Source organism: Dama dama, chromosome 18, assembly GCF_033118175.1.
Source record: "Dama dama isolate Ldn47 chromosome 18, ASM3311817v1, whole genome shotgun sequence".
Lineage (NCBI taxonomy): Eukaryota > Metazoa > Chordata > Mammalia > Artiodactyla > Cervidae > Dama > Dama dama.
Window position 1 is genome coordinate 43,266,114 of NC_083698.1, and position 25,492 is coordinate 43,291,605.

The 25,492-nt window shown below is 39.0% G+C and overlaps 1 protein-coding gene and 1 non-coding gene across 5 annotated transcripts in view; both read left to right on the plus strand.

Moving 5' to 3' along the window:
* Positions 1 to 25,492, plus strand: part of LHFPL3 (LHFPL tetraspan subfamily member 3) — a 630,765-nt gene that overhangs the window by 52,202 nt on the left and 553,071 nt on the right. The gene's annotated exons all lie outside the window — the stretch shown is intronic.
* LOC133073149 (U6 spliceosomal RNA) lies at positions 11,569 to 11,675 on the plus strand. Its single transcript, XR_009696859.1, has one exon. It is a non-coding gene; the product is annotated as a U6 spliceosomal RNA (small nuclear RNA).

Consider the following 25,492-nt stretch of genomic DNA (forward strand, 5'->3'; position numbering starts at 1 on the left):
CCTATAAAGCAATATAGCATTGTCATTATGTAGTATACCTGGGTTGTGACTTTAAAATTTTGCTATATGATGTAGGAAGGAAGTTTTGTTTGGTGAGGGCAAAAAGGAGATATCACAGATTGGCTACATTTCCCCAAATATCTGGACAGTTTCCAGTTTCCAACTAACAATTAGGCCTGCAGAAAGGTCGAAAATATCCCTGTTGTTGTGGGTGGCAGGGGATGAATTCACCGTGACATCTTGTAAAGTTCCACACCTTGTGTAATCACAGGAGAGAAGGGAAGAATTTGCTGACTCACCTCGCATCCTCACAGGTGCCTGATTTAAACCACTGCTATGAAAGGTGACCCAGAGAGGGATCCTGGAGTGCTGATAATCCTGAATACCTCTTGTGAAATACGTTTGATTGTTAAAATGTCCTAGTTTCCCTGCTTTTTTGTTACTTGAAGGGAGACATAGCTCTGTTCTTTATAGGAAAAGGAAAGAAATCAGATTTTGATGTGTCACAAATGCACACATCAGGTAGGAGGAGAGGAACAGGAAGAGTTTAAGGAGTGAAGCAATTCAAACTGAATGCTTTGGGAAAGCATCTCTTCATCACAATATCTTTTTATTCTTTGGAATCAATTTTTAAAGAAATGACAGAAGCCTCATTGCTTGGAATACTTAAAACTGTCTATTGGCTTTTCTAAGGAATCAGCTTGCACCTGTGAGAACTGGGTCCATTAGCATAAGTTGTCTCTTTCACCGTTTTCTGTGATAGTTGCCACAATAGTGATTGCTCCACCTTTCACGTTTATCCCCTTCCCAAATCATCTCAGTGTCTTCTCAGCAGTACAGAACCCCTGGGAAGGAGAAATCTACATACTGGAAAAAAAAAAAAAAAACTAGTAATGCTTCCTGACTTTTCCTGTGTCCTCTCAATAATGTTAGTTAAATTTTTATTTGCCTTCAAATCTAGAGTTTCCTTGCTGGTGGCTTCTTCAATTCTTATTGTTGTTGTTCAGTCACTAAGTTGTATCTGACTCTTTGCAACCCCATGGACTGCAGTACGCCAAGTTTCCCTGTCCTTTACTATCTCCTGGACTTTGGGCAAACTCATTCTTATAAAAATTCTAAAACATGAAATGGGTGGAGCACTGCAGTAGAATTCTGAGCTTTCCTGAATGAAATTTACTTTCGGCTTAGTTTAAAAAAAAAAAAAATTCAACTCTTTGGGGTATAATTTTCATGTAACAAAAGGCACTTATTTCCAGTGTGCAGTTGTGAGTTTTGACAAACTATATGCTGCCGGGGTCCAGCCCCGGCAGGATCCAGGGGAACCCTCAGGATGAACGGCATCGGCGAGAGAGAGACACGTAGGACCGGCCTTGATAGGGCCAAGTCTGCTAGGGAGAGAGAGAGAGAGAGAGAAAGAAAGAGACCAGACCAGGAATATGCAGCAGAGTCGGGCAGTTGCTTTATTTTTCACCGTAGCCTTTATACCCTAAGTTGGTACATTTCTAAGGGGTAGATAAGCATACAGACTTAGTTTAACATTATATCAGCTTGTCCTTCACGAAACCAGGTGTGCTCTGTATATTTTTGTTTATAAGAGTCTTTTCCCATAGATTTTTTGTATGTTATCTTCTGGCCTTGAGGTTAGCAGAAAACAGAAAAGTGGCAGTCTCATGGTACAGCAAGTTGTAACATAATAGACATACAATCCTGTTAACATAAAAGTCAGTCTTTTTGCAGAAATTCTCAGCTAAATTTATCTAAAAAGTTTAACACACAAAGACTCTGTGGCTCTGGGGAGGCAGCCCCTGTTTAGCACTCTTGGTTAAAATTAACAGTTATCTTATTGTTTTTACACTAGGGCTAAACTCTTATTTTACTATATCTTTAACCATATTAACAATAGTGTCCACTGCATAACCTCAGCACATTAACGTCAATCAAACATTGATCTAATAACCACTTTTAAAACAATATTTTATGTATTTTTTAACAGGGCTTCCTCACCCCCCAAAGGGCTCTGTGGCTATTAGGGCCTTTTTAATGGTTAATCTCTATGTATAATATCTTTTGGCTTTCAGGCCTGTTGACAATTTATGGTTTGCACCTGGTGCAACTTTAAGCAACTTTAGTAGCCGACCCTGTCTTTCTTATAATTAATCTATTTTCTTTCTAATAAGCGTCATCTCTATGGGAACTAGATAGGATTACATTTTCACAGAACAGAAATGCAAAGGATTGCAAAAACAGCAGATATGGCACAAAATAGGCTCTTAGTCCAAAAGTTAATTACCTGCAAGAAGTCGCCAGCTAATCTCTATCTAAACTATTTTTTATTAGGCACATTTGTGGCTATAATATTTGTGGAGCTTTCTTCACCCCGCGAAGGGGCCTATGCTTAATAGTTTCTTTTGTTAGCGTACTATGTTTAGGATGTTTAGAACAATCATGAGCATTTTGTGCAATGAGAGCACACATTTATCAAACAAGCGAGAATGCCAGCAAAAGGGTTTGAACTGAAGCATTTCCTTCATCCCTGGCCCCTTCATAGGGTACCAGCATCCAGGAGATTTATTAATTAGGGTTTTAAGTTGGTCCTCACTCAGTGAAAGAGGAGCAGGAGAGCTCTTGGCAGGCAACACAAGAATCCGCAGCAGGGCAAACAAGAACAACAGCAGAAAAGGGGGGAGGATATAGGGTAGGGTAGAGGTCAAGGCCAACCTGGAGGGTCCCTTATCCTAGACGGCCTTGCCTGTCAGGTATTTTCCTTGTGACCTCGTCATGGATGGGGTCTCGGACGGCCTTGCCTGCCCGGTATTTTCTTCATGACCTCGTCATGGGCGGGACCTCCCATAACGGCTCCCGACAATATGCCTAAATACTATCACAAGCAAGAGGTAGACAATTTTTTTTCATCCTCAAATCTTTCCCTTTGCAGTCATTCCCCTCATCCTTGACTGAGGCAACCACTGATCTACTCTCTGTCATTATAAATGAGCTGATAGTCTCTTGAATTTTAGAGAAGTGGAACATGCAGTGTACAGTCTTGTGCTTCTTTTGCAGAGTCTTTTCAGATTCATCAGAATGATTGTGTTAATCAGTAGTTCATTTCCTTTCATTGCTGAATAGTGTTCCTTTGTATGGATGTACTACTTTTTGTTTTTCTGTTGATAAGCATTTATGTTGTTTACAAGTTTTAACTGTTATGAATAAAGCTACTATGAGCATGCATGTGCAAGAGTATAATGACTCACGCTTTCACTTTTCTTGGGTAAATACCTAGGAATGGAATTTCTTGGACATAAGGGTAAGTGCATGTTTAACTTCTATGAAATTTCTAAACTGTTTTCCAAAATGGCTGTGTCATTTTACATTCCTACCAGCAGTGTACAAGAGTTCCACTTTCTTCACATCTTCATTCACACTTGGCATTGATAGTCCCTTGTACATGGCCATTCAGTGGATGTATGATGGGATCTCATTGTTTTAATTTGCATTTCTCTGATGACTAATGATGATGTTAAGCATCTTTTTATGTGCCTCTTGGCACATATCTTCTTCAATAAAGTGTCTTTTCAAATCTTTTGTTAAGAGTTTGGTGTGAGAGCTCTTCATGTACCCTTGGTACTACTCCCTTGATGTATATGTAGATCTTGAATCTTTTCTCCTAGTCTGTGAATTACTTTTTTCATTTTTGTTAATGGATTCTTTCAGTTCGATTTATCAATGTTTTTCTTTTATGCTTTGGGTTCAATTTATTCTTGTCTCTCATCCAATATATTGCTCCTGAATTCTGAAACCAAGAACCAAATTATGTCTGGCAAGAATCCTGACTTTTATTTTATAAACTTAGCATAGAAGTTTTGAAACAAATAGTGCCAGATGGCCTGGAGGTATAGACCTTGCTCCTTCTTGCCAACTTCAGTGCAACCAAGCCCACTTCTAGAGCAGACTTGAAAATGAGATAGATTCACAGGTCCCTGATGCTGCTGCAGGACAAGACCAGGTTGCCAAATTGATCTGTCAGGGAATTTGAGGTAATATGGGGAAACTTTGTAAAATTCCTGGGCATTGCTCATTGAAGACTGGTCTGAACCAGAACAAACTACCTGCTGATGTTGGGGGTATTTCCTGTGTAAGTTTGTAAATGTGCCTGTCCATTTTGACGTTTTCTTGAACATGAAAATGGAATTCCTTCCTTATTTCAAGAGGCCAGGAAAGGGATTTCTTAAGGATCATGATGTATCTGAGAGAAGCAGCGTATCTGAAATAAAAAAGTGCTTCTTTTCTAAAATCTTGAACAAGTCAACTATTTTAATTTTCTAAGCCGGTGGTGAGGAAGTAAGACGTCTGAGGAGGAGGGTGGTATAATAGATAGATACATTAGCTAATGGACTTTCCTGGAGGTGCATCAGTTAATGCTTGTAAGACAAGACCTAATAGAGAAGAAAGCCACTGAACTATCAATCACAAGAAGTCACAAAATTACGTGTGTATGTGTAGATCCATTTTCAACTTGAGGGGAAATAAAGATGGGGGAAGATGGCTGCGCATCATTGTGGAGGAAGCAGTGGGTGTGGTTAAGGCCACAGTCTGGGACTCAGTCATAGAGCTATCCTGGGTTTCACCAAACCTAGTGTTAATCATGATGGGAAATGCCATATATTTATATTCGTATATTTTGATTGATTATATGAAATTCTCTGACTATAGCAGAAATATTAAATTCTGCTGATGGCACAGACCTAATGGGAAAAATACTTTCTGCTTATACTATAAAGTCTTATCTGTTTCATTATGATATATATCATATTCTTATCAGTAAGCATAGTGGTTAAGAGTGCAGCATCAAAAATCCAGAATAATTGCCTTCCCATCATAACTCCATCCCTTACCAGCTATGTAGCCTACGTCTTCTCTGAGCCTTAAATTTCTCAACTACAAAATAAGGATACAACAGAACCCATCTTATAGAATTGTCTTATGAAGATTCACTCAGATAATTCATGTGCCTAGCATGTGGTGAATCCTTCCTAGATATTAACCATTATGTTATTTAAAATAATATCCTTGTAGATATATATATATGTGTGTGTGTGTGTGTGTGTGTAAAGAAGTGAAAATTAATAGATGTTACAGGTGGAAATGAGAAACCACAGTTCAGCTTATGGTAATTGATGTTTCTAACAGAAGGTTCATGAAGAAATGGAATGTCAACAGAATTCATAGATATAAATAGAAGAAACTGTTCCAAGGTCCAAGAAGACCTGAATCTACTGAAAGAGTTTATTGTGTTTCAGGAAAAATTAATGAAAATAGCTGTAGTCTAAACATATCTGTGTGATATTTTTGAATTCCAAGAGTAAAGAAAAATTCTGACAAGCATTCAATAAGGAAAAAAATAAGTTTCCTACAATGCAGTAAAAAGTCAAATAAGTCTTAGAATCTCCATAACATGAAAACCATGTGTCAACAGAATTTTAGGAGACACATTTGTGACAGAGGAATTCTAAGCCATATATGCCTGAAAGAAACAGAAAGACATTCTCAGATTTAGAAGGGCTTAGAAAATATGTCATTTATATATAATGCTGGAAATTTTTCTTACAGGCATTCTCTAGCCAAGAAAGAAATGAATAAAAACAAAGAAAACAAGAAAGGGGAATTCATGTCATAAAAGGAATCACTAAGAAAATTGATTTGTGCAGATTTAATTCCTAATTGTTGAAAATGTGTTTACTGAGAATGTAATTGTAATAAATCTTGAAAGAAAACAAATGACTAGTTTATTATTTATAAACTTGGTGGAAAATCTTGAATTATCTTTAAAATAGCAAGTGTGAGGAATAGTAAGAAGAAAATTAGTAAATAAAGCGCTTCCTTTTATACTGGCTACTCACTCTAGTATTCTTGGACTTCCCTGGTGGCTCAGATGGTAAAGAATCTGCCTGCAATGCAGGAAACGGGGGTTCGATCCCTGGGTTGAGAAGATCCCCTGGAGAAGGGACTGGCCACCTACTCCAGTATTCTGGCCTGGAGAATCCCATGGACAGAGGAGCCTGGTGGGCTACAGTCCAGGGGGTCCCAAAAAGTTGGGCATGACTAAGCAACTAACACTTTAATATCAAGAGAGGGAGTTTAATACTGTTTCACTGTGCTACTGATAATTAGTATCATAGGGTCAGTGTGTTTTCTAAAGCTGAAAGCTACTCACAAGTAGAATTTGAAATTGAACTATACCTTCCAAAAAACATAGAGACTGCAGATAGGCATATATAACAGGTAAATTTTAAGTAATATAAATTATACTACAATAAAGCTGTTTTTTAAGTGTAGAGGAATAAAACATAATCCATGTTGCAAAAACAGATCGTAAAGGAAATATTAAACTACTACATAAAGTAAAACTCATAAAGCCTGATGACAGGATTAAAATAAAATGTTCACATATGACTATATTCACTTTTGGCTATAAATTAAAGTGGACGCCATTCCTCTATGTGCTGACCAAGATTTACAGATCAAGTCAATTAACAGGAGAATTCAATGGAATACTGTGTATAAGAGGAGACTTCAATAGGATGACTCAAAAAGATCTACTATTACTGAGCTTATAGTATTTCTGCCTTATATGTTAAAAGTTTTTCTTTTCCGTATTTCCATGACATGCATTTCAATACATAAAAGTCAATGACTGTTTTCTCTTTATTATGGACAATATGCACTTAATCTTCTTTGTTCCATTTGTTTTTTGCCTTGCATCATGTTTCTTTCCTCTCTTTCTCCTCCTACCGTCCTCCCTTCCTCTTTCCTCTGTTCAATATACAGCTCTTGAATGTTTCCTGTGTGTCAGGCACTGCACTTATTCTGGACATGAAGTGTAACTAAAACAGACATGTCTTTGCTGTCATGGAACTTAGAATTCAAGGACAAGTTAGGACTGTAACTCCTCTTTTCACTGTTTGCTGGATGAATCTCTGCTCATCCATTAATACAAAACATTTTGGTAAATGAATAGCAGTAAGTGGATTGCAACTTAAAAAATATCCAATCTGAAAGTTTGGTGTTGAATGAAATATTACTGCTTTTACTGGAATAGATGTACTGGAATGATGAGAGACACTAATTTGATTAAAAGTACCAAAGATGGGCATAAAAATGTTGACCTTTTTGAATCAGCTTTAGGAAAGAAGTTGTGAGGTGGGCAGGAGCATGTTTTGTTCCCCACTGTGCCTCTAGGCTCCAATCTGGAATAATCAGCTCCTCCTATCTCTGCATATACATTCATCCTCCTACTATGTGCGGCTCCTCAGACTTATCCAGGAAAATTTCTAGAAATGCATACTCTCAGGTCCTATTTCATCTCCACTGAATTAGAAACTCTGGGGCGGTGGGCGGGAGGGAGGGGGATGCGTGGCAGAAGTTTGAATTAACAAGTTCTCCCAGTGATTCTGACCTGACAAGGGTGGGGAGCTTTACTAACTACGGATGAATGGGTCCCACCTCCAAAGATACTGGGTTTAACTGTTCTTGGATGTAGCCTGAATATCAAGAGCTTTGAACTTGTGCATTGAGATTTGCATATCCCTGACCTAGATCTTTTCAGATTGTCATTCTCTTTATACCCTACATCTGACCACAGTTTACGTATCCTGTGTCCCATTTCCGCAAAGAAATCTGAAAAACATAGCAGCCAGCTTCATAAGATCTTACTGTGGGGAGATGATAGGCAAAGTGCATGCCTGGGTTTGGAGACAGATGGCCCTGATTACTGCTTAGGGATCTGGCACAACTGCTGTGTGGTTTTCAGCAGTCACCTTACTTCCTTATAGCTCAGTTTTCCCATCTGAAAAATAATAACCGAAATACTGGTTACGTTCTTACCATGCGCTAGCCACTCTTAAAGGCAACTTATCTGTAGTAATTAATCTACTGCTCACAGCAGTGCTCAAAGTACATTATTTGCCCCCTTTCACAGATAAGAAGGGCTTCCCTCATAGCTCAGTTGGTAAAGAATCTGCCTGTAATGCAGGAGACTTGGGTTCGATTCCTGGGCCAGGAAGATCCCCTGGAGAAGGAAATGGCAACTCACTCCAGTATTCTTGCCTGGAGAATCCCATGGACAGAGGAGCCTGGCGGGCTACAGTCCATGGGGTCGCAAGAGTTGGACACGACCGAGTAACTTTCATTAGCACTACAGATGAGAAAACTGAGGCAAGTAAGGCACTGGGACATGACAAATGCAGGCTTCAAGTACAGTTAGTCTCCTTGTGTAGCCCGTGCTCCTGACCAGCATGCTGTAATGGCTGGTCTTAATGATAGTAACTGTTGGGTCTCGGGAGGTTTTTGTGAATATCTTATCTAGTGATAGGATCACTTGTAGTCACAGATGTGAAAAAACCCTCATAGGACTTTAGTATCTATGCTTTTACTCCCTGCGCCTTTTCTTTCCTCTTGTCAATTGTTCATATTTTAGTGTCAGTTCTTATGGTGGCTCCTAACACAGTGACTTCTCTGGTGTCGGTAAAGAATCTACCTGCAGTGTGGGTTTGATGCCTGCGTTGGGAAAATCCCCTGCAGGAGGGTATGGCAACCCACTCCAGTATTCTTACCTGGAGAATCCCCAGGGACAGAGGAGCCTGGTGCACTGCAGTCCATGGGGTCACAGAGTCGGACACGACAGACTGACTAAGCACCATACAACACACTGACAACGTGTGGAGGTTTCAAGCACCAAGATAATCTGTGGCTGGGGTCTTAGACACAGGATTGCCATCATCCCTCACAAACTAGCGCTTTCCTAATCTGTTTAGACGTAGGCTGGCCTTGTCAATCATCATTAAAGTTAATGTTTAAAAATGTCCATGCTCATTGGCCCCTGTGAGTGTATTTCCTTTAACTAGATCTATTCAGATAGTTGAATCAGCATTTGAAGGTCTTCAGTTTGACAGTTTATGCCCTGAGATCTTAGCATTTCATTAGCATTTGCTGATTAAATACATAGCACCTGGCTTCTCTTTCAAAGTGTTTCTATGAAGGAAATGGTCTTTTCTCCTAAAGAGCAACATTTTAAATTCATTTGATTTCCAGATGGAAAAATATTGCTCTCAGTAAGCCTGGACCTTGTTGCAAGTTTGCTGCTCTTTTTGACAGCCTTTAAAGTCTAAAAGTAAGACTGCAGGAATTGCTGTCTTGTTTTTTTATTTTTGAAAAAAAAAAAAAAAGCTATAAATATGCAAGAAAGTGACACTCTTTTCATTCCTTTCTCATTAGGGAAATGGAAAAAGTCCATGGGCCCTCATTAAAGGTTAGTTTTGAATCTTGAATGTCAGTAAGGCTTGTTTCTGTGTGTCTTGTGGAATTACTTTTGAGGCAAATCATCAGTCGTCTGACTTCTAGCCATAGCCCCTTTCAGCAGTTTAAGAGGGTGTCTTGTGAATCCTGGAATCATGGTGGACGTGAGTACTATTCATTTCACTTTTCCTTTTCCCTCTGCAACCTATGCAAGTAGGAAAAATGGAAGTGAGGGACATTTTGAATAATTAGAGCAGAGGGTGTGGGGAGAATAAGTTAAATAGTGGGCAATAATGATGGCAAAGGAAACCAAGTGAAGCCACCTGTGAGGACGTTGAGGATGGAAGAAGGAGAAAACCCAGTGAATAAGCATATTAGGACATGCTATCAACACCAGCAATTGAGGGAGATTGAATAAAAGATTAAAGAATAAAAGGAGCAAAGAAGACTAAACAAAGGGTACAGGTGGCACTAGTGATAAAGAATCTGCCTGCCACTCCGATACTGGAGTGGGTTCCCATTCCCTTCTCCAAGAGATCTTCCCAACCCGGGATTGAACCCAGGTCTCCTGCATTGCAGGTAGATTCTTTACCAGCTGAGCCACCAAGGAACCCCAATAAAAGGAACACAGAAGACTAAATAGAGGGTACCAGGTGGTGCTAGTGGCAAAGAACCTGCCTGCCAATGCAGGAGTCATAAGAGACACAGGTTGAATCCCTGGGTTTGGAAGATCCCCTGGAGGAGTGAATGGCAACCCACTCCAGTATTCTTGCCCGGAGAGTCCCATGGACAGAGAAGCCTGGTGGGCTTCAGTCCATGGGGTCGCAGAGTCAGACACTACTGAAGAGACTGAGCACCTATGCAAATGGGAAGGAGAAAGATTAGAAGTCTTTTTAGACAGTTATTTTGAGACTAAATGCCTCAAGAACCTGTCTGATGCAGATGCAGTAGATATAAAACTGAGAAGCAGAATCAAGAGGTGGTGATAAAATGAGACACCTCCTAGAGCTTGGGTTGGAGCAGCTCTGTTATGAAAACAAAGTAAGACTAAAGAATGAACATATCAAAAGAGGGATTGTTCAGAAATGGTACATATAAAAAGGGGAATCGGCAAAAAGGACCTTGATGAGAACCATTTAAACTTTGCCCAGGAGAAAGAAGTCTTTCGCACCAGAAAAGTAAGGAGCAGTTGGGAATTTAAATCTTAGTCATATTTTCCACTGAGGAATTCTACAGGTTACAGGGAAGTTCTCCAGGTTCTAGAGAAGTTGGGCCTCCCATTTTTAGTCTGCCTTTACTCTCACAGCTTTAACGGTCCATTTGAAAACTTGGGGTTTCTGAGCAGGTAGGTACTAAGTGTGCAGTTTTCTGAAAGGGGGCTGTGGGCCTCTACTTGTAGAACCACTTTCCCAAACTCTGTCCCCTCTTTTTACCTTTCTCAGGCTCAGGGAAATCTTGTTCTCCCCAGGTCAGACCACTTCCTCTTCTCATGTAAGTGTCTGTCTCCTTGTCCATCACAACTGGGGCCGTGCCAGCCTAACTCCATGCTGGGCTCAACTTTCCAAACAAAGACTGGTGGTGGCCCCTTCCCCCCAAAAAAGAAGGCGTTTGTTGCCTTTATTTCATTTACCTCTCGACTAACTCCCTCCTCCAGGTAAAAAGATCTTAGATCTTATATGGTGAGATAACCTTTTCATTATTTCTAGTCTCCTAAGCAACAGGAACAAGGCAGAAGCTAAGTTTTAATAGATTCTCAGGCCTCAGTCACCCAGTGTCATTAAACGTTTGTGTTTTAGAATAATTCTTGTGGTGTTTCTGTGCTCACCTGGCAAACATCTCAAAAGGATTTGTCTTTCCATCTAGATCTACCTCCAGGGAGAAAATGCACTAGACCTGCTGAAAAATTATTGTAGTCCTCATGGTATTTATATTTTATATAATTTATATAGTAAATTAATAAGTTGGCTTTCTGATCTTTCTCAGCTGGGTTAACGAGAAGCTGTCGGAGGGATGTGGTCCCACTTATAAGGTGACAGACTAGCTTTAAGCTGAGTCTGCAAATCCAAAAGCCAGACTTGGCATCAGGGTAAAATCACCATGATAATAATTGCCTCCCTAGAAGGCATCTTGGTAGGCTGCCAGTCTGCCTCGCTTGGTCACACTTGAGCTTCTGGGGAGGAAGGACATTCATCAATTATGCATGTGTTCACTCATTCATTCATTTATTTCATCAGGTACCAATTCAGTTATTCTGTCCTTCAAGAAATAGTAGAATGAGTGCTCGCTTCGGCAGCACATATACTAAGGTTGGAATGATACAGAGAAGATTAGCATGGCCCCTGCGCAAGGATGACACGCAAATTCGTGAAGCGTTCCATATTTTAAAAAAAAAAAAAAGAAATAGTAGAATGAGTTTTACTTTAATGCTAGGATGAGCTAAGGCAACTGTACTTTCTTAGCTGGATTAGAATACTGTGAACTATAAGTGGTTCTAAATTGAAGATCATTGCTTCAAATGTCATGTTCTCATTTTTTGTTATTTTTAGTACAGGAAAAAGTTCTACAATACTTATTTTTAAAAGTTTGAAGGGATGAAGAACTTTGGGAATGGGTCTCTAAAAATTGCACCTCCATAAAAGCAGTGAGATCGCTAGCAAAGTTTATGAAAATCAAATTTTTCAAAGCCCTAGAAGGTAACCAAAGGTTTACAAAAATCTGAGAAGCAACTATTAAAGAAAAACAGCTGAATCTCAATAGTAACAGTGACCTTTGTGGCATTCTTACTTATCTTATATGCATTCCCCTTCACCCAACTCTGTGGTAGCCTTGATTACTAGGAGTCTCACAATTAACAACCTAGTAGCCACTGGGCTAATGGGTTTGGAACTCTCCAAAACATCCTCTCTCCAGAGTATTGTCATTCCTTGACTTTCCCCACAGTTACCTGGAAAAGTTTTCTTCACACGGCATTTGTAATCGACTGATTTGGAGCTTACTATCTAGGAAAATCACTATCCTCTAGAAGTGTGTAAAAGATAATCATTGGCAATTGTTTAATGCTACTGCTGTCCAAGGCTGCAATGCTGAATGGGGCAACCAAGAGCCTGACTACAAACTTAAAAGGAAGATGTGAGAAGCAAGATGTCCATAGGTGTTTTTGAAAACCTTTTCCATAGTCTTGGGGACATAGGAGGCTACATACATGTGTAAGGCTGTGATCATGTCAGGAAGGACCAGAGAATGTCCTGATTTATCATGTCTTACTGACTTTGAGGCTCTGTACAGGCAGGTAGTGAGGGCACTAAAGTTATAAAGAGTTATAAACTTACAGTGTGTTGCAGCTGTGCCCCGATATACACATAGAACCCCTCAGCAAAGGCTGGGAAACTTAGTTTAAGGCAATTAAGAAAAATCCCTGTCCAACTATTAACCAACCATTAGACTAACTGAGCAGAGAATTCTGTAGCTAGCTACACATAACATAGAGTACAGACTCTGTAGAATTAGTTCCGGAAAGTCAGAAAACAAACAACAGCAGCAGAAAAAAAAGAGCAACAGCAAACCCTGGATAAGGGTGAGAATCAGATTTCCAAAGTTGTCACATTATATTACTTAAAATGTTTACTTTTCAACAAAAAATGTAAGACACACAAAGAAATGAGTAAGTATGGCCCCTACAAAAGAAGAAAAGCAGTCAATGGGAACTATTCCCGAGGAAGCCAAAATGCTGAAATTATTGAGCACAATTCCTCTAGCTATTATGTTTAATAGACTTTAGCTATATAAATATATTCAAAGAACTAAAATCCATGTCTAAAGAATTAAAGGGAAATAGAAGGATGATATCTTACCAGATAGGGGCTATAAATAGAGAGCTAGATTATAAAGATCTGAATAGTAACTTTGGAATTGAACAGTACAATAACTGAAATGAAAAATTCAGTAGGGAGTTCCAAAGCAGATATGAGCTAGCAGAAGAAAGAACCAGCAGAACTGAAGCAAGCCCAATTGAGATTATCCAGTCTGAGAAACAAAAAGAAAAAAATGAAGAAAAATGATCAGAGTCCAGAGACCTGTGGACGTTATCAAACGTATCAATACATGCATAGTAGGAGTCCCAGCAGGAGAGATGTGAGAGAAGAGACAGAAAGACGAAGGGATAGAATATTTCAAGAAATATTGGCAAACTTGCCCCCAGACTGATGAAAAACATCAATCTGAGCATACAGGAAACTCAGCCAATTCCAAGTGAGATAAATTCAGATATCTATACCTAGACAAACTAGTCAAATCATTGAAAGACAAAGACAAACAGAATCTTGAAAGTAGCAAGAGGAAAACAACTTATTATATACAATGGATCTTCATTCAGTAAGATATACAGCTCACTTTTCACTGAAACTGTTAACTGGAAGGCCAAAAATGATGTATTCAGAGTGCCCAAAGAATGTCACATTAGTCCTTCATAAATTTATGTAAAAAGAGAAGTGAATACTTTCCAACTCATTCTATGAGAGCAATATTACCCTGATATCAAACTCAGACAAAGACTAACAGGAAAACTATAGACCAGTATCCTTCGTAAATACACAAAAATCCCTAACAAAATACTAGTGATGTAATATATCTTATTAACAGAGTAAAGGACAAACACTACATGAGCATTTCAATAGACACAAGACAAGCATTTGATAAAATGTAACATTCTTTCATGATAAAAGAAAAACATTCAACAAGCTTGGAATCGAAGCCTTCAACCAACATCATACTTAAGAGACTACTAAAAGCCCTAAAAGATCCCTGTAGGATCAGGAACAAGACAAGAATGTCTACTCTCACAACTGATCTTTAACATTCTACTGGAGGTTCTAATCTGGGAAATAGGGCCAGAAAAAGAAATAAAAGGCATCATGATTGGAATGGAAGAAGAAAAAATTTATTTGCAAATGACATGGTCTTGTATATTGAAAAACTTAAGGAATCTGGAAAAAGTAGAGCTAATGAATGAATTTATCAAGGTTGTAGGATAAAAAATTAATATATGTCAGTTTTATTTCTGTACACAAGCAACCAACACGATGAAAATGAAATCAAGAAAACAATTCCATTTTAATGGCATCAAAAAATACATAGGGGCAAATTTAGCAAAAGAAGTTTAAGACTTGTACACTGAAAACTACAAAACATTGTCAAAAGAAATTAAAGAACTAATATGGAAAGGCATCCCATATTCATGGACCCAAAGACATGATATTGTTAATACAGCAGTACTCCCCAAGTTAATCTACAGACAAAGCAACTCCTGTGAAAATCTGTTTGCTTCTTTGCAAGAGTTGACAGTTGATGCTAAATGTCCTGTGGAACTGTAAGAGACTCATAAAAGCAAAAGTATCTTGAAAAAGAACAACATTAAAAGACTCACACTTCCCAATTTCAAAACATATTACAACACTTTATTATTCAACACAATGTGGTACTGGGATAAGAATTGATGTATAGATCAGGAAATAGGATTGAGAGTCAAGAAATATTCCTGTACATCTATTTATAGATGTCCACTTAAAAAAAATGATGTTAAGAGTATTTAATGGGGAAATAAGTCTTTTCAAGAAATGGTAGTGGGACTAGTGGATATCCACATGGAAAAGAATGAAGTCAGGACTTCTACCTGACACCATATACAGGAATTAGCTCATATTAGACCTAAAATTGTAAATTTTTAGATGAAAATATAGTTGTAAATCTTTCTGTCCTTGGGTAACAGTTTTTTTGCTATGTTTCCAACAGCACAAACACAAGAGAAAAAATATATATAAATTGAATTTCATCACAGTTTAAACCTTTTTTGCTTCAAAGAACATCAAAACAAAAGTGCAATTACAACTCCTAGAATGAGTGAAAATAATCATTTATTTGTTAAGGGTCTATTTTTTAAAGAACTCAGTAATAAAAAAGACAAATCAGTTCAGTTCAGTTCAATTCAGTCGCTCAGTTGTGTCTGACTCTTTGCAACCCAATGGACTGCAGCACATCAGGCCTCCCTAAGCATTGCTAACTCCCAGAGTTTACTCAAACTCATGTTCATTGAGTTGGTGATGCCATCCAATCATCTCATCCTCTGTCGCCTTCTCCTCCCACCTTCAGTCTTTCCCAGCATCAGGGTCTTTTCAAATGAGTCAGTTCTTCGCATCAAGTGGTCAAAATATTGCAGTTTCAGCTTCAACATCAGTCCTTCCAATGAATATTCAGAACTGATTTCCTTTAGGATGGACTGGTTTGATCTCCTTGCAGTCCAAGGGACTCTCAAGAGTCTTCTCCAACACCACAGTTCAAAAGCATCAGTTCTTCGGTACTCAGCTTTCTTTATAGTCCAACTCTCACATCCATACATGACTACTGGAAAAACCATAGCCTTGATGAGACGGATCTTTGTTGGCAAAATAATGTCTCTGCTTTTAATATGCTGTCTAGGTTGGTCATAGCTTGCCTTCCAAGGAGTAAGCGTCTTTTAATTTCATGGCTGCAGTCACCATCTGCAGTGATTTTGAAGCCCCCCCCAAAAAATAGTCTGTCACTGTTTCCACTGTTTCCCACTCTATTTGCCATGAAGTGATGGGACCAGATGCCATGATCTTAGTTTTCTGAATGTTGAGCTAGCTTGAAGCCAACTTTTTCACTCTCCTCTTTCACTTTTATCAAGAGGCTCTTTAGTTCTTCTTCACTTTGTGCCATAAGGGTGGTGTCATCTGCATATCTGAGCTTATTGATATTTCTCCTGGCAATCTTGATTCCAGCTTGTGCTTCATCCAGTCCAGCGTTTCTCATGATGTACTCTGCATATAAGTTAAATAAGCAGCATGACAATATATAGCCTTGACGTACGCCTTTCCCAATTTGGAACCAGTCTGTTGTTCCATGTCCAGTCCTAACTGTTGCTTCCTGACCTGCATACAGATTTCTCAAGAGACAGGTCAGGTGGTCTGATATCCCCATCACTTTAAGAATCCCCATTTAAAAACAGGCAGAGTCTGAATAGACATTTCTCTGAGAAAGATATACAAATGTCCAGTGAACATGTGGAAAGATACTTGGCATCATTAGCCATCATTGAAATGAAAATCAAACCCCCAAGATACCACTTCATACCTACTGTGATGCCCAGAATCAAAAAATTCAGATAATAACAAGTGTTGTTGAGGATGTGAAGAAATCAAAAGTCTCATATACTGCTGGTGGGAATGCAGGATGGTGGAGTCACTTTGGAAAACAGTCTGGTAGGACCTCAAACAATTAAACGTAGTTACTCTATGACCTAGCAGTTCTACAAAAGGGAAATGAAATTATACATTCACACAAAAGCTTTTACATGAATGTTCATAATAGCCAAAAAGTGAAAAAAAAATGTTTGTCAACTGATGAATAGATAAACAAAATTCCATGTGTCCATATAATGGGGTGTGTTCTTGCCTGGAGAATCCCAGGGACGGGGAGCCTGGTGGGCTGCCGTCTATGGGGTCACACAGAGTTGGATACGACTGATATGACTTAGCAGCAGCAGCAGCAGTTCATCAATAAAAGGAAATGAAGTAGTGATACATGCTACAACATGATGAGTATTGAAGACATGCTAAGTGAAAGAAACTAGCCACAAAGATCACATATTATATGATTTTGTTTATGTGAAATTTCCAATATAGGGAAATCTTTAGGGGCAGAAATAGGTTAATGTTTACTGGAGGCTTGAGGGTAAGAGCAGTGGGGAGTGACTGCTAATGGTAATGACAATATTCTAAAGTCATATATTCACAATGGCTCGACAACTCTCTGCATATACAAAAAGCCCATTTGTATATTTTAAAAGGTTGACTTATATAGCATGCAAATTGTATCTCAATAAAACTCTTATAAAAAATTCTGGTTCTGTGAAGTAATTAGCCTCCAACTAATAAAAAAAAAAAAAAAGACAAAGCAAAAAAAAAAAAAATTCTGGTTCAACCTTTTGGCAAAGCAGACTGAAAAATCTACCTAGTATAGTAGTTCTCAACTTTTTAGTGTAGTCTGGGAAGATAATTTCAGGAATATCAATTAATGAACCTAGTGATGTAATTTAGGTCATTTAAATTTTCTTTTTTATACCCTTCTAAGTCTTCTGATTCTTTGAAAGTTTTTTTTTTTAATAATCAGAGAGATAAAAATAGCTATTTCTAAAAAGGAAAAGAAATCTTCTGCAAGCATGTTATATTTGTTTTAGGCTAGTGTTAGTTCTCCTTCTGTCCTACATTTCCGTCAGGATAATTAATTTTGTAAAGAAGTTATGGGTGAATATTTAAGTATATAATTAATATTATTATTATTTTTATATCCCTTTTTAAACATTCTGGTTATCCTTAGTAAGTCAGTTGAGGTTAATTAGTTATAATTAGTAGCCATTGTTTTCTGAGGATCAACACTGCCACATGCTGTGCCTAGTTCTTGTCCAGAGAGCTCATTTTATATTACGATTACCCCACGTCTACTCTATGCCTCATTGCCATGAAAGACATCAGGGAGGAAGAGATTCTAAAGGTTTGATTTACAAGGAGCTTGTAGTTATTTTATTAAGTACTGGCTGGCTATTTTAGCATGATCAACAAACATGGAGATTTTAAAATTAACTCTAGTTTTTCCTAAATATGTGTGTCTAGTCCATTAAAGAGCCAACTTCAGAGCTGTTCAGCTGTGACGTAGCTGTGTTCTCCCATCTGCTGACATGCCCCTTGTTCTCTGAGCACATTCAGTGACTTTCTTGTGGGCTCCAGCCAGTCTGCCACATGGTGTCACTTGTATCATTACAGGCAATAATTTTCTTTTTTTTCTGAAACTGGCAGCCAGTTTCTTTGCCACCCACTCTCAGACTTCCTCTTCCACTCCTACCCCAGAGATACTCTCCACAGGTTTTATCTACTTAGTTATCAGAAGGGCCCACTGACTGACAAGAGAAGCAATAGGTAGGAGACGTGGGAGGAATTGGACAACAAGTGGAAGAAATAAATTGCCCACCACTGAGATACTGATTTTCTTCTGCATTTTTTGTCTCAGTTTCTGCTCTGTCTCAAATATACTTTATGAGAATAAATTTCAATACTTTATGAGAGTAAATTTCCTCAGCTTGGATTTTTCTAGGGCGCCAGGTAACTTCACATATTGGATTAAGTCATAGTGAGGTTTACTCTTTATTTCCTAATGTGGATGGTGTTCACCGAGCTTTAGATTTTGCAAACACTCAAAAATGACTTTGTTTTTTTATAAATGTACATGTACTAATAAAAGCTGTTTCTGGCTAAATGTGGTGGAAATAGGCAAGTAAACCTAAAACCCAAAGGGGATCCACACTGTCCCACTGGCCTCAAGAACAGGAAAGGCAGGTGGGCCTGAAAGAATGACACTGGAAGAACACCAAGGCTCCTCTTCTTCCTCCTCTCTCTGTAGGGCATCTTTCCTGCCCTTGGGTCCACATAGGAAGCATGGCTACTCTATCACCTCTGTTGACCTGAAATAATAATGAACTGCCAGACATTTCTCCCACAAAGTTGAGTTTATTTGGGATCAGCAGAGCAGTGCAGTCTGGGTCTGCAATTATGATGAGCCACATGCAAATCTCCCAAGGGCAAGGGAAGGAACCACTCTTATAGAGGGGAAAAGGATGTTGGGCAGGCTCAGTAAACAAAGAGCCCATGGTTTTTCATTGGTGCAGTCCTTGCCAGGAAAGAAGAGTTCCCCAGTTGGACTCTGCTATGGTTGCAGGGTGTGAGAGCTCCCCCTTCTGGTCTGCCAACTCTGTAATAATGAGGTTTCTGTTTATTAATTTTTTGCAACTTTGAATTAATGTGCTGATAATCCCATATATATATATGTGTGTGTGTGTGTGTGTGTGTGTGTGTGTGTGTATATATATATATATATATATATGGAATGCTTAGTTAACTTATATGCAAAGTGCATCATGCAAAATGCTGGGCTAAAAAGCACAAGCTAGAATCAAGAATGCTGGGAGAAATACCAATAACATCAGATATGCAGATGACACCGCCCTTATAGCAGAAAGCAAAGAACAAACCCAGGTTTCCCATATTGCAGGTGAATTCTTTACCAACTGAGCCACAAGGGAAGTACTTCATGGCAAATACATGGGGAAACAGTAGAAACAGTGTCAGACTTTATTTTTTTGGGTTCCAAAATCACTGCAGATGGTGACTACAGCCATGAAATTAAAAGATGCTTGCTCCTTGGAAGAAAAGCTATGACCAACCTAGACAGCATATTAAAAGGCAGAGACATTACTTTGCCAACAAAGGTCTGTCTAGTCAAAGTTATGGTTTTTCCAGTAGTCATGTATGAATGTGAGAGTTGGACTATAAAGAGAGCTGAGCGCTGAAGAACTGATGCTTTTGAACTGTGGTGTTGGAGAAGACTCTTGAGAGTCCTTGGACTGCACAGTTGAAGACTGAACTGAACTGAATCCAATATATTCAGCCACATTAAAATAGGAACCAATTTTCTCTTGGGCTTACTCAGTTTTTTCAGTTGCTCACCTTATGTTCAGTTCAGTCCACTTCAGTCGCTCAGTCATGTCCGACTCTTTGAGACCCTGTGAACCGCAGCTCGGCAGGCCTCCCTGTCCATCACCAACTCCTGGGGTACACACAAACCCATGTCCATTGAGTTGGTGATGCCATCCAACCATCTGATCCTCTGTTGTCCCCTTCTCCTCCTGCCTTCAATCTTTCCCAGCATCGGGGTCTTTTCCAATGAGTCAGCTCTTGGCATCAGGTGGCCAAATTATTGGAGTTTCAGCTTCAACATCAGTCCTTCCAATGAACACCCAGGGCTGATCTCCTTTAGAATGGACTGGTTGGATCTCCTTGCAGCCCAAGGTACTCTCAAGAGTCTTTTCCAATACCACAGTTCAAAAGCATCTGCTCTTCAGTGCTCAGCTTTCTTTATAGTCCAACTCTCACATCCATACATGACCACTGGAAAAACCATAGCCTTGACCAGACAGACCTTTGTTGGCAACGTAATGTCTCTGCTTTTTAATATGCTGTCTAGGTTGGTCATAACTTTCCTTCCAAGGAGTAAGCGTCTTTTAATCACCATCTGCAGTGATTTTGGAACTCCCCAAAATAAAGTCAGCCACTGTTTCCACTGTCTCCACATCTATTTGCCATGAAATGATGGGACCGGATGCCATGATCTTAGTTTTCTGAATGTTGAGCTTTAAGCCAGCATTTCCACTCTTCTCTTTCACTTTCATCAAGAGGCTCTTTAGTTCTTCTTCACTTTGTGCCATAAGGGTGGTATCATCTGCATATCTGAGGTTATTGATATTTCTCCCAGCAATCTTGATTCCAGCTTGTGCTTCCTCCAGCCCAGCATTTCTCATGATGTACTCTGCATATAAGTTAAATAAGCAGGGTGACAATATATAGCCATGACGTACTCCTTTTCCTATTTGGAACCAGTCTGTTGTTCCTTGTCCAGTTCTAACTGTTGCTTCCTGACCTGCATACAGGTTTCTCAAGAGGCAGGTCAGGTGGTCTGGTATTCCCATCTCTTTCAGAATTTTCCACAGTTTATTGTGATCCACACAGTCAAAGGCTTTGGCATAGTCAAAATGCAGAAATAGATGTTTTTTGAAATTCTCTTACTTTTTCGATGATCCAATGGATGTTGGCAGTTTGATCTCTGGTTCCTCTACCTTTTCTAAAACCAGCTTGAACATCTGGAAGTTCATGGTTCATGTATTACTGAAGCTTGGCTTGGAGAATTTTGAGCATTACTTTACTAGCGTGTGAGATGAGTGCAATTGTATGGTAGCTTGAGCATCTTTGGCATTGCCTTTCTTAGGGATTGGAATGAAAACTGACCTTTTCTAGTCCCGTAGCCACTGCTGAGTTTTCCTATTTTGCTAGCATGTTGAGTGCAGCACTTTCACATCATCATACTTTAGGATTTGAAATAGCTCAACTGTAATTTCATCACCTCCACTAGCTTTGTTCGTAGTGATGCTTCCTAAGGCCCACTTGACTTCACATTCCAGGATGTCTGGCTCTAGGTGACTGTGAGTGATCACACCATGATTATCTGGGTCGTGAAGATCTTTTTTGTACAGTTCTTCTGTGTACTCTTGCCACCTCCTCTTAATATCTTCTGCTTCTGTTAGGTCCACACCATTTCTGTCCTTTATCGAGCCCATCTTTGCATGAAATGTTCCCTTGGAATCTCTAATTTTCTTGAAGAGATCTCTAGTCTTTCCCATTCTGTTGTTTTCCTCTATTTCTTTGCACTGATCGCTGAGGAAGCCTTTCTTATCTCTTCTTGCTAGTCTTTGGAACTCTGGTTACATTGTATGAAATGGCTTTCAAAGACCATTTCTACAGAGAGACATGAAGGAGGTTAAATATAGTGAAATAAAGATGGCACAAAATGACACCAAATGGTATTGACATAAGAAAAATAATAGTCCAGAAATGAAAGGCTCCATGGCAGCGATTATGGTAAGATACTAGAGACAATTGATGTTGACTGAAAGCAGAGGGTTTAGCTAGCAAGGGTAGAGTTATGATGCTATAAATCTGAGTTTCTCAAGGGAAGGAATGACAAAACTATTACTTTAAAGGTTTCTCAAAGCTCAATCTAGGAAAATCAAAGACATCCTCTTTTCTTCAACCTGTGCTCTTTATTAGATCCTCTATATTTCTACAATGAAATATGGTACAAAGGCACAATACTGAAGAGTTAAGAAAAAGAAAGTTGAAAAATATGCAGAGATCTTATTCTTTTAGTTGTAGTGTTTTGCTTGGTTGAGTTAAAAATCATTAGATTAATATATCCAAGGAGTCCCAGTAAAAATCTGGAAGTCAAAGAAGACTAAATAAAATCAAACGCAAAAGTAAATTTATTAGAGCATAAAAAACATTCCTATAGCACTTGAAACACATTTAAAGTAATTCGTAACAAGTGAATTTTCTAATAAAATTGTAAAAATTCCTTTAAAGTAAAAATTATAGACTATAATATTATATCGTGGAATATTCTCATCTAAAAAATTTCTCTAGAGCTGTAACACTAAGAGTAGAGAATCTTATTTTTTTTTTTATTTTGTTACCCAATAAATCATTTCACCATGTTCTTCTTAACTGCCATAGTTATTTCATTTAAAAAAATATTTTTATAGGCTTACCTCAGAGATATTGCAAGTTTGGTTCCAGACTATGGCAATAAAGTGAGTGTTGCAATAAAGCAAATCACATGAATTTTTTGATGTCCCCATGCATATAAAAGTTATCTTTATATTATGCTGTACTCTATGTCTAAAAGTGTATTATGTCTAAAAAAGTAAATAGCAGTATGTCTAAAAAAGTAAATAATTTAAATATAATTTATTGCTAAAAAATGCTAGCAATCATTTAAGGCTTCAGTAAGTCATAATCTTTTGTAATTCAAAGATCACCAAACAGAGATCACCATAACAAGTATGATAATAATGAAAACATTTTGATAATTGTGAGAATTACCCAAATCTGATACAGAGAAGCAAAGTGAGCACATGCTATTGGAAAAATGGCACCAATAGATTTGCTCAGTGCAGAGTTGCCACAAGCTTTCAATTTGTAAGAAACAAAAGAAAACATAGTAAAAGCAAAGCGAAATAAAAGGATGCATGCCTGTATATGAATCTCCGTTAGTTTTTGGCGGTCTCATCACCCACACACCTAAGAAAATCTGAGACCTTTGAGCAATTCTGGGAATTCCTGGGATGCTGTGGCCATGCTTACAGTGGAAGCATAGGAAGAAAAATGTAACTGTGGATCAGGGAGTTTTCAGCCACTTCATCACATTATCCCCTCACTTCCCCCAAGTTACCACACTGTCCTTTGTTTTCCTCTTCTCTACAATCTGTCTTTCTCCCCCATACACACTTCATGGTATGAAAAGAAGGCACATTTCTTACCCTCCACTAACCCACTTATTCAGCAAACACTTACAGAGCATCGCATCTGTTATTTGAAAGGAGTGTGAGCAAGGAGTGTGAGCAAGCAGAAAGAAGCAGTGTCCTAAACCAAGCTGCTTTGAACTAAACCAAGGAGTGTTTAGTTCAAAGTTTAGTTTCAGTCTTGAAAGGAGGGTGGGAATTTGATAGAAAACAGGGAATAAGGGTTCCATGTTAAGCAAATAGCACAAATAAAGTCTCCCGTGGGCTAAAACTTTATCTTGAGCCCCATAGAAAAGGGGTTCTGGCAAAAACCAGAACCACTTCAATACTTTCTTGTGATGATAGACGGGGTGAGCCTGCTCGACAGCTGCCATATCCCATTCCTCTCCCTTACTCTCTGTTCTTCACTGGCAAACTTCTCTTTTCCCTCCTTCAGGAAAACTTTCCTGAAAAAAAGAGCATCCCCTAGGTACTCTCTTGGCACTTCCCAGGTGGCACTAGTGGTAAAGAACTTGCCCACCAATGTAGGAGACATTAAGAACAGCGGGGCCGATCCCTGGGTCGGGAAGAGCTCCTGGAGGAGGGCACAGCAACCCATTCCAGTATTCCTGCCTGGAGAATTCCATGGACAGCGGAGCCTGGAGGGCTGCAGTCCATGGGTCACAAAGAGTTGGACACGACAGAAGTCACTTAACATGCGCGGGTACTCATCGAAGCTACATGTCCTTGTTTCACAGCTCCTATCACACTGTTTTACTATGACTTGTTTATCCTTTTTTTTTTTTTGTGCTGAGCTTAGTGGCCAAGGCACTTGCTGGCCTCAGTGCCTTGAGAGCATGTATTAGGTCTGATTTGTTTCAGTGTCCCCAGGGTCTACCGTAGGGTCTGACATATAGTAGGTACTTACAAACAGTACGGGGCTTCCCTGATAGCTCAGTTGGTAAAGAACCCGCCTGCAATGCAGGAGATCCTGGTTCGATCCTTGAGTTGGGAAAATCTGCTGGAGAAAGGAAAGGCTACCCACTCCAGTTCTGGCCTGGAGAATTCCATGGACTGTATAGTCCATGGGGTTGCAAAGAGTCGGGCACAACGAGTGACTTTCATTTTACAAATGGTAAATTCCCTTTCTATTGACTGGGGTTTTAGTCCTGTGGGAGTAAAAACACCAATTTCCAGAAGCTTCTTTGCACTGCTGAAAGATGGCAAGGTACTGGGAGGAAGAAGTCACTTCCTGTGGAGTTTTCTGAGGGATGGAGACTTTCTGTAAGCTGGCCCAGAAGCTGCTAGCCCTATTGTCTCTCACATCCCTGAACATCCTGCGTCCTCGGGTGGGCAAGGCCCTGGTATAGCTCTAAGATGCTAGAGCAAGCATCTAGGTACTAAGTTGTTTGAAATCAGGGTGAATGTTGGTATTTTGTACAGTTTTAATTTTGCTGGGTAATTTAAGACTTTCACTTATCATTTGTTATTGCTCTAATGATGTTTTTCCACATCTACTGTGTTCACTGAGATCACAGTTGAGAATTCCATTGCGTTTGTCTATTCTTAAGGCAATTATGTTACCCTGAAGTGGCTACCCTGCTCAGGGGTTATATGGAGGGCTATAGAAGGGCTCTCTGAGAGAATTAGAACTTGATCTGCCATGTGTTTTCACAGATTGATGTCTTTGAGCAGTCATCCAGGGTCAAGTTCCTTACTGACACTCTAAGAAGATGTGTATTCTCAATGGTGATGATGAACACAAGAAGTGTCTGAATCTGCCAATTGTTAAAAAGAACAATTTGGCATAAATTATACTGTAACAGAAGTTGTTTTTGGCAGATTTTTGTTCATCACTTAATGGGAGAATATAATTATCCCTATCTGGTAGGTCAATTCTTTCAGTTACTTAGGGGCATATTCTTAAGGTTATTCATGTTGACAAGTCATATGCTTGCCGTTTTGTTAAAGAAAATCAAATATTCTACATAGAGTATACCGAGGTTCCTTAGTTTATGAGTTATGCTTGAAAAATTCCAGATTTCAATTACTTGTCATCTGGTTTTTACCAGATTTCATAGATGTTAAAAAAAATCTAGACATTTGAACTCAAAGACAATATCCTTTCCACTGAACCAAATTAACAAATTCAAATACCTTTTAACACTATCTAAAGCAGCCCAGCCTCTATAATTTCTGTGAAACACACAGACATTTAAAATTTTTTCTCATTATTTTTAGCTCAAA